Genomic DNA, 10458 nt, shown 5'->3' on the forward strand with positions numbered 1-10458 from the left:
TTCAGAGGTACCATAACTGCAGCCCCTCATATTTGGGCTTTTCCTCTCCATGTACCTGATGACTGTGTTTGGAGACCTGCTCATCATCTTGGCTGTCAGCTCAGACTCCCACCTCCACACCCCCATGTACTTCTTCCTCTCCAACCTGTCCTTTGTAGACATCTGCTTCACCTCCACCACTATCCCAAAGATGCTGCAAAATGTTCAGATACAGAGCAAAGTCATAACTTATGAAGGCTGCATTGTCAAGATGCATTTTTACATTCTCTTTTCAGGATTAGATGACTTTATCCTGACTGTGATGGCCTATGATCTCTTCATGGCCATTTGCCACCCCCTGCATTACACAGTCACCCTGAACTCCCAGCTCTGTGGATGGCTGGTTCTGGAGTCCTGGATCATTAGTGTCCTGAACTCCTTATTACACAGCTTAATGATATTGTGATTGTCCTTCTGCTCAGACTTGGAAATTCACCACTTTTTTTGTGTGAAATCAAACAGCTAATCCAGCTTGCCTGTTCTGACACCTTCGTCAATAACGTAGTGCTGTATTTTGGATCTGGAATTCTTGGAGTTGTTTCCCTGGCTGATATCCTTTACTCTTACTCTAAGATAGTGTCCTATCTTAGAGTGCAAAGCATTTTCCACCTGTGCATCTCATCTCTCTGTTGTCTCCTTATTTATTGTACATGTTTAGGAGTATGCCTTAGTTCTGTTGGTACCCACAGCTCAGAAGCAAGTGTAATAGCCTCAGTGATGTACACTGTGGTCACACCCATGCTGAATCCCTTCATCTATAGTCTGAGAAATAAAGACATAAAGAAAGCTCTGAAAAGATTCTTTAGGATGGAAACTTTTTAATAGGGCCATTTGATCTTGGACTGAAAAAATGCCCATGATAGCAGAACTCAAAGCCTCATAGGCAGATATTGTGATTCTTTGTTCAGATTGTGATGATAGTAATTGCTTCTTCAATTTATAGCCTGGTATTTCTGTTTCTTTTATTTCAACTTCTCTATACAATTTTAAGGACTTCCCTGGTGGCTCAGATGGTAAAGCATCTGTCTACAATGAGGGAGACCCGGGCTCGATTCCTGGGTTGGGAAGATCCCCTGGAGAAGGAAATGGCAATCCACTCCAGGAATATTGCCTGGAAAATCCCATGGACAGAGGAGCCTGGTAGGCTACAGTCAATGGAGTCACAAAGAGTCAGACACAACTGAGCGACTTCACTTCACTTTATACAATTTTAAAAACATCCTCTATAAACTTTTCTCTGTTATCTAAGTTTTTTTCTTTTGTCATTTTTCTACTTTCTCAAATTGATTCAAACTCTTGTGTGAAATATATATAAATTCCAATTTACCTCATGAGACTTCACCCATTTCTTAAGAATAAATTCTTCTGAAATGATCTACTTTTTACTGAGTAAATTTTATTTTGTTTTACTAAAGAATTATAATGAATTTTGCTACTTCTATGGAAAAAACTGTATACCCAAACCTATTACATAATATCATAGAAGAGAAAAATATGAAACTACATTTTATCACATTTTGGTTCTTCATACCTTGGAACATCACCACTAATTGCTCTTTCTGAAAATGTAGACATTAACAAATAGTGTGTTTCATAGTATGTCATCTGCTTTTATGCCCTCACAGTGTACTGTTCTCCATGTAGCTCAATGTCCACTTTACCTACATGAGTCACTGGCAAAGTGAGCATCAAAATCATACCTCTAATTGGTGTGTGTGTGGGACAAAAATTTCAGTAAAGAGTTTGGCATCATAAGATGTGGAGTCAGAGGGGACCTTAAGTATGATGTAGCAAAAATTCATGTCAGATTATTTCTATGAAAACTGTTTTTCATGGTGTGTGTGATTTCATTGTTTGTGTGTAAAGAGATTTATCACTGGAGCGAAGGATTGTTTGGTGTAATTATATCTTTCTGCTTCTGCTTGAAGAAATTCCATTGCTGCTGCCTACAAATATGATTCTTTCCAGTTCTCTAAATGAAATATTTTCCCCATTCTAATTTCTTTCATAATCAGTAAAAGTCAATGGATAATATAAATATCATATTTAAATGATATATGTGATATAAAATATATAAATAAAACACTTTGACACTTTCCTTTCTTCCTAAAAGAGCTATCTCAATCGATTTTCGGTGTGACTCAATTACCTGTGCTTAGCATATTACCCTAAACCATGCAGCATGGTTTAATTCATGTTGTAACTCAGAAATGTTTAATTTTTAGCTAATTCATTAACATGTAATTACATACATTAAACTGCACATTTTAAAAATATACCATTTTCTAAATTTCAAAAATTAAGGGTATATTACATGGTTCCATTTGTGAATAATTTAAAAAGGTGCACAATAAGTTTTAATTTCTTTGTAATGTTGTTAACAGTATAATTGCCCTGAGCCTCAGTTTTCACTTCATAAGGAAATATGAGATGATAAATTCTAGCTTCACTTGGATATTGTGAGGTATGGATGCAATGCATAGAAATATTTGCTGAGTCCACAAACCTTGTTCAAGGTTAGGAGTACATATATGTTTATATGTGCCTTCATCTGTATCCACCAGTCTCTGAAATAAACCCACTCACACATATATGTATTGCACACAGTCTCATTAGTAATCTCACCCATTGTGTTGAAGGAAAACTTGAAAGAAAGTTGGAAGGATAGAAGTAAGAAAAATAAAAAAAGAATGCTGGAATTAACACAAACTAGAAAGAATGTAGAAATGTTAACACAAAGATTTAAAGTAGGATATTAATTTCAATAATGAGGTACTTTTCCTATCTTAAATTTCAAAGGCCTCAAAATCAGAGCCACATTTACATTTAGATAAAGAAAAATTTTCTGTATAAACTAATGGGAAAAAGATCTCTAAAGTGACTCTGATTTCCTCCTATATATGGTAGGAGTTCAACACAAAATGCCCTATTTAAGAGAAGCTTATTGTGTGAATCTGCCAGAGCCAGCCAGCAAAGTCGATCAGGTCCCGAGAACGTGCACGGCGGGGCTAAGAAAGAAACTAAAGCAAGAGACTACAAAGATGGGGTCGAGAGGTTCAGACATGTCACCACGAAGGGACGCAGTCTGACACCAACTTTATTCAGCATCTTATATTTATACAGAAAAGCGTGAGAAAGACAAGACAGTTGACATTTTTTCTTGGTTGACCTATACATCTTACAAACAGTCACAAGAAATCTTGAGAGCATGGGAATGGCTCCCTGTTATTATTTCTTACACCAGATAACATTTCTCTGTGCGTGAGAAGTTTGCACAGAACTCCAGGTGCCTGCAGTAAATAAGCGCCTAATCTGTGGGGTGGCGGGACAGAGAGCTATGTTTGCAAGCAAACCCTCAAGGACTGAGGCAGCTCCCAGAGCTGTGTCCTTCAGACAGAGGACCCCGTTCTCACGGGCAGCTCCCTGCATCTCCCCCTTTCTTTTTATATAGGCGCACACTTATGTTCCTTTAACTGCAGACCATTTCCATACATGGAAGCCTTTATCATCCATAGATCATCAATTAGTTTTTTAATTAAACAAGGTGCAAGAAATAAAACAGTTTTATTAGTGTATATGGGAATGGTCTGACCCTCCCAGACCACCGGTTGGAGAAGGGGAGGGTCAGGAAAATAAGCCCAGTAAGCATTTGAATATTTTTTAGAGTGTGCAGTGTTAATATGATTTAAGATAATTAATAAGGTTATCAGGAAGCTTAAAGGCGATATTGGATCACCCTGCACAGCAACACGATTCTGTGCCTCTCGCATCAATGTCTGAAGTTGTTGCCGAGATGGTAATTTATCATGTTTTTGAATCGTCAATCTCCTTATCTGGCTTGCTAGAGATCGTCTCCGCCGTGCGTACCAACCTTTTTGGCAGCCAGTGCGGCGCTTTGGCATCCTGTGGGAAAACACAAACATGTCCTCGTCCCCAGATTAGTACTGGATCTGGTCTATACCATTTTCCCACAAGTGGGTCTTTCTAAAAGACTTTAGGTCTTATTGTTTGTGCATCAAAGTTCCAAAATCGCTGTGCTGCTGAACGGCCACTTATATCCAATTGTAAAAAATTTAGAACAAATAAAGCATGGTTTAGAGAGTTGGAGTGGGTATTGGGATACAATTCCCCCTTCTTTAGTTTTTGTAATTGATGTTTGAGAGTTTGATGTGCCCGTTCAATGATTTTTTGACCTTGAGGATTATAAGGGATACCTGTTTTATGTGAGATAGACAATTGTGTACAAAATAATTGAAAACTTTTTGCAGTGTATCCTGGACCATTGTCTGTTTTTATGGTTTTAGGGGTTCCCATAACAGCAAAACATTTAATGCAATGAGCTATACAATGTTTGCTAGCTTTTCCGGATTGTAGAGAGGCATGTAAAAAGCCGGAGAAGGTGTCAATAGTAACATGAACAAATTTTTGTTTACCAAATTCAGGAATATGGGTAACATCTATTTGCCATATATCGTTTGGCAACAATCTTCGAGGATTAACTCCATAGTGGGGGACGCTAAAAAAATGAGGACATGTTTGACATTGCTTAACAATCTGTCTGGCAGCTTCTCGAGTAATGCCAAATTGAAGTCTTAAGCTATTGTTGTTTTGATGGTGTAAGCTGTGGGAAGTTTTTGCCATTTGTTCCAGTGAAGGAAATATCATACGTGTAGCTTCATCAGCCAAAGCATTGCCTCGTGCTAAAGGTCCAGGAAGCCCAGAGTGAGCACGAATATGACCAAAATAGCATTTATTAACTCTGGAACAAATGATATGTTGTATATCAAGAAAAAGAGTTTGGATAGTAGAATTCAGGGTACCAATAAATGGAACAGTCTCAATAGTGTTTAATGCTCTTATGATATATTGACTGTCAGAATATAAATTAAATGGAGCAGAAATTTGTAATAAAGCCTGAAAAATGGCAAATAGTTCTACTTCTTGAGCAGACTTATAATTAGTATGCCAGGTGGTAGTATTGTCCTGTATAATCAAACTAGCTATTCCATTAGAAGAGCCATCAGTAAATACAGTTAGGGCATCGGCAAGGGGCTGAGAAACAACGATTTTGAGGAAGAGAAATTGGTGATAATGAGCAAATTGCAAAATTTTATCTGAGGGATAATGATTATCAACCGTCCACTAAAACCAGCTAAGGCAATAACCCTTGTAATGCCGTGGCCAAAGTTATGCCTTGAATGTACGAAGGGCCGATATCAGCACAAATTCGTACATAATCGGATAAGCCTCCCTTTTTCCTGTAAGGTCTCAGGGCAGCTTGACAAGCCGAATTGGCATTCTCATAAGCAAGCTGTTTAGTCAACACCATCCCCGCCTGCTCATCCCCTATCATTTTACCAATTGCCTCAAGCAGGCGGGCAACAAAATCTTGATATGGTTCATCTGGCCCCTGGCAAATTTTAGATAAATCTTCAGTATTTTTATCAGAATTTGGAAGTTTTTTCCATGCTTGTAGAGCCGCAGCACTAATCTGAGGGTAGGCTCCAGGCAAATAATTAAGTTGACTATTAGTGTCTCGATATTCTCCCTCTCCCACCATCATTTCATAAGTGGTGTTCAGTCCCTGTCACCGATTGATGTCACCGATTGATATCCCACATTGCTCAGCAAACTCAGATTTCCATAGTAAATAATCTCCTCCAGATAAACAAGCTCGAGCAACCTGTTTCCAATAATTAGGTGGCAGATTTTGATTTCCTAAAGCCTCTATAATAGCCTGAGTAAACGGCGCAGTCGGGCCATATTGTGCACAAGCCATTTTAAACTCTTTCAGTTGCTTAAAGGGCAGCAGCTCATAATACCTCTGCTGTTGAGCATTTTCAAACACTGGATAGATTCCTGAAAACCCAGGAATATGTTCTCCTTCTTCATTAGCTCGCTTAATCGCTTGTTGAAGAGGAGATAATAATATCTCACTTTTAATTTTTATGTTTTCACCGGGAAAAGAAGCAGGGATAGATATAAGCTCTCACGGTTCTACGAAAGGCAGAGGTGGATCGAGTCCAGCAAGAACCGAGGGAGGATATGCTGGAGGCGCAGGCTGGCTGGAGTGGGAGTCTCCCTGTGCATCCTTTTTTACTGCTATAACAATCTTCTGAATTAAATTCTCCAGCTGTTCTTCAGAAAGCCCTGAATGTTTTAATTCCCCTTTTCCTGAGGGGGATTGCATGTTAACCATCATCTCCAAGGCATATCCTCTCTATGGTACTGAGCCGCTTGTTCATTTAACTCTTCCTGTTCATCAGAGCTTAACACATCATCACTCCCTCCAGCCTTACAAGCTGTTCCCTCAGGCACAGCATAAAGCGGCTCAGGTGGAAGGGCAGAAGGCTCTGTAACTTCGGGTCCTGTGGAATCCCTGAGAGCCATTTGAATTTTATGTCCCTCATGTTCAGGATCCAGGCAGTCTCTTATGAGAGTCCACAAAGAAAAAGCATCCACAGGAACACGATTGGGACCATGTAAGGAATAATATGTCTGCAATTGTTTTCCTACTTTTTTCCAAGTTTCCAGACTAACTGTTCCTTCCTCTGGAAACCAAGGACAAACCTCTTCTATAAAAAGTAAAAACTTTTCTAGCTGTAACTTATTTACATGAATTCCCCTACCTTTTAACATAGTTTTCAACATATGTACAAATAACTGGCGGCTATTGCCTTGTCCCATGATTTATTACTCTCGACAATCACCCTCCCTGCCCTTTACTTTTAATTACTTAGGAATTCCTCTTTACTTACCTCAATCTTGGCGGGCAGCGGCCGTCGTCGCACTCCGATTCTCGAGTCCCTGCTTCGGGCGCCACCTGCCGGAGCCAGCCGGCAAAGTCGATCAGGTCCCGAGAACGTGCAAGGTGGGGCTAAGAAAGAAACTAAAGCAAGAGACTACAAAGATGGGGTCGAGAGGTTCAGACATGTCACCACGAAGGGACGCAGTCTGACACCAACTTTATTCAGCATCTTATATTTATACAGAAAAGCGTGAGAAAGACAAGACAGTTGACATTTTTTCTTGGTTGACCTTACAAACAAGTCACAAGAAATCTTGAGAGCATGGGAATGGCTCCCTGTTATTATTTCTTACACCAGATAACATTTCTCTGTGCATGAGAAGTTTGCACAGAACTCCAGGTGCCTGCAGTAAATAAGCGCCTAATCTGTGGGGTGGCGGGACAGAGAGCTATGTTTGCAAGCAAACCCTCAAGGACTGAGGCAGCTCCCAGAGCTGTGTCCTTCAGACAAAGGACCCCGTTCTCACGGGCAGCTCCCCACATGAATCGAAAATCTTTAGCTCAGCTCCTAGAAATGGTAGATGACTGAACAAATATATTTTAGGCTCCTATTGCTCCAATAACAAATTACCACACCAGTGGGTTAAAAAAGTACCTGTCATAAAATTATTTAAGATCAGAGGCCTGAAGTCTCATTGAGTGAAAATTTAGATATCTACAAGACTGTGATCCTTAAGGATACTCCAGAACAGGTTACATTCAATTTCCTGTTTTACTTCCAGTGGCTACCACCATTCCATAGTTCACGGTCCTTCCTTCATATTCAAATACAGGTGTATGGCATTTTAACTCTCTCTCTAATTCCAATTCTTCCCCTCTCTTTAATGGTTAGAAAAATCATAATTGTATAAGTCTGACCTGGATATCTGTGCTAATATTCTTTTTTTGTGTGATGCTTTCTTTTTTCCCAGTGTTTTATTTATTATTATTATTTTAATTTAAATTTCTTTATTTTAATTAGAGGCTAATAACTTTACAATATTGGATTGGTTTTGCCATACATCAACATGAAATGGAATATTACTCGGCCATTAAAAAGAATACATTTGAATCAATTCTAATGAGGTGGTTGAAACTGGAGCCAATTATACAGAGTGAAGTAAGCCAGAAAGAAAAACACCAATACAGTATACTAATGCATATATATGGAATTTAGAAAGATGGTAATGATAACCCTGTATGTGAGACAGCAAAAGAGACACAGATGTATAGAACAGTCTTTTGGACTCTGTGGGAGAGGGAGCAGGGGATAATTTGGGAGAATGGCATTGAAACATGTATGATATCATATAAGAAATGAATCGCCAGTCCAGGTTCGATGCAGGATACAGGAAGCTTGAGGCTGGTGTACTGGGATGTGCTAATACTCTTATATCAAGAAAAATGATCAGCAACCTTATTTCCTCTGCTATTGTAATTAAACTAGTTATGTAAATAAGGCTATTCCAAAGTTCTTGAGATTTTTCTGTAGAAATCTTTTGGAGGATCTTATTGTGACTACTGCAAAATATTATCCTAATAGAAATTATTTGATGTCACTTTGGTGGCTCAGAGGTTAAAGCATCTGCCTGCAATGCGGGAGACCTGGGTTCGATCCCTGGGTCGGGAAGATCCCCTGGAGAAGAAAATGGCAACCCACTCCAGTATTCTTTCCTGGAGAAACCCATGGACAGAGAAGCCTGCTGGGCTACAGTCCATGGGGTCGCAAAGAGTTGGACACAACTGAGTAACTTAACTAATACTTTTATAAAAAATCAAACACAAAATTTATCACTACCTAACAGGTGACCAAAAATTTTTTCTTTCAAAATTAAGAAAGATTGGAAGATTCTGGGTGAAGGCCTAAAACTACTTACACCTGAATCTAACACAGACCATTTTCTTGCTACTCAAATTGTCATCCACAGGCCAGGACCTGTACTATCAAATAACACTTAGAATCTTGTTACAAATGCAGGGACATGGGCCCCTGATCTGGCCTACTGAATAATAATTTACATTTGAAATACAATCCTTGGTAATTTGCAGAAGCAATGGATTTAGAGAAGTGCTAGTCTAGAATAGGTTTCATCACCTCAGTGTTGATACTTGGGAAGTATGATTACTTGCATTGGATGATGTCCTGTATGTCAGAAGAATTCAGTAGGACCCCTTCAAATATTGCCAAATATCTTTAATTGCAAAATCACTCTTGGTTGAGAATCACTGCTCCAGTGTTTGAAAACTGGGAGCCTCCTGAGAGATTCCAATCAAGACTCCATCTCTTATTTGGTTTAAAATATTGAGCACTTCCCCGGTGGCTTAGATGGTAAAGTGTCTGCCTACAACACCAGGGACCTGGATTCAATCCCTGGATTGGGAAGATCCCCTGGAGGAGGAAATGGCAACCCACTCCAGTACTCTTGCCTGGAAAATCCCATGGACAGAGGAGCCTGGTAGGCTACAGTCCATGGGGTCCCAAAGAGCTGGGCATGACTGAACCACTTCACTTTCACTTTTATTGAGCATAACATTAAACCCTTCTGAGTATCATTAACATAATGGGGAATGAAGTGCATAAGGGGACTACATCATAAATGTAGTATGAGGACTACATTTATTTATGACTACATCATAAATAAAATTTTTTGCAATCACTATAATGTTCTAAGGTAGGTTATGGTATGTTGTTACTCTTGTTCACTCACTAAGTCAAGTGCTTGGTTTTCATATTAATTAGAAAGATCCTGACCGAGTTGTTCAATCCCACAGTCATGTCTGGCTCTTTGAGACCCCATGGACTGCAGCAACCCAGGCTTCCCTGTCCTTCACCATCTCCTGGAGCTTGCTTAAATTCATGTCCATTGAGTCAGTGATGCCATCCAACCATCTCATCTTCTGTTGTTCCCTTTTCCTCTTGTCTTCAATCTTTCGTAGCATCAGGGTCTTTTCTAATGAGTCAGACTTCACATCAGATGACCAAAGTAATGAAGCTTCAGCTTCATTATCAGTCAGTCCTTCCAATGAATATTCAGGATTGATTTCCTTTAGGATTGACTGGTTTGATATCCTTGCAGTCCAAGGGACTCTCAAGAGTCTTCTCCAATACCACAGTTCAAAAGCATCTATTCTTCTGCACTCAGCCTTCTTTATGGTCCAACTCTCTACCAGAAAAACCATAGCTTTGACTATGTGGACCTTTGTCAGCAAAGTAATGTCTCTGCTTGTTAATACGCTGTTTATGTTTGTCATAGCCTTTATTCCCTGAAGAAAATAAAGTCTATCACTGTTTCCATTGTTTCTCCATTTATTTGCCATGAAGTCATGAGACTGAATGCCATGACCTTAGTTTTTTGAATGCTAAGTTGTAGCTAGCTTTTTCTCTCTCCTCTTTCACCTTCATCAAGAGGCTCTTTAGTTCCTCTTCACTTTCTAGCATAAGAATGGTGTCATATGCCTATCTGCGGCTTTTGGTATTTTTCTGGCAGTCTTGACTCCAGCTTGTGATTCATCCAGCTCAACATTTTACATGATGTACTCTGAATATAAGTTAAATAAGCAGGGTGACAATACACAGCTTGATGGATTCCTTTCCCAATTTGGAACCAGTCCAGTTCTAACTGTTGCTTCTT

General features: G+C 39.4%; 1 pseudogene; it reads right to left on the reverse strand.

The window, feature by feature from the left end:
- Positions 1–5191: 5191 nt before the first annotated feature.
- LOC109560848 (endogenous retrovirus group K member 7 Gag polyprotein-like) lies at positions 5192–7183 on the reverse strand (annotated as a pseudogene).
- Positions 7184–10458: the final 3275 nt, after the last annotated feature.

The sequence above is a fragment of the Bos indicus genome, chromosome 7 (assembly GCF_029378745.1).
Source record: "Bos indicus isolate NIAB-ARS_2022 breed Sahiwal x Tharparkar chromosome 7, NIAB-ARS_B.indTharparkar_mat_pri_1.0, whole genome shotgun sequence".
NCBI lineage: Eukaryota > Metazoa > Chordata > Mammalia > Artiodactyla > Bovidae > Bos > Bos indicus.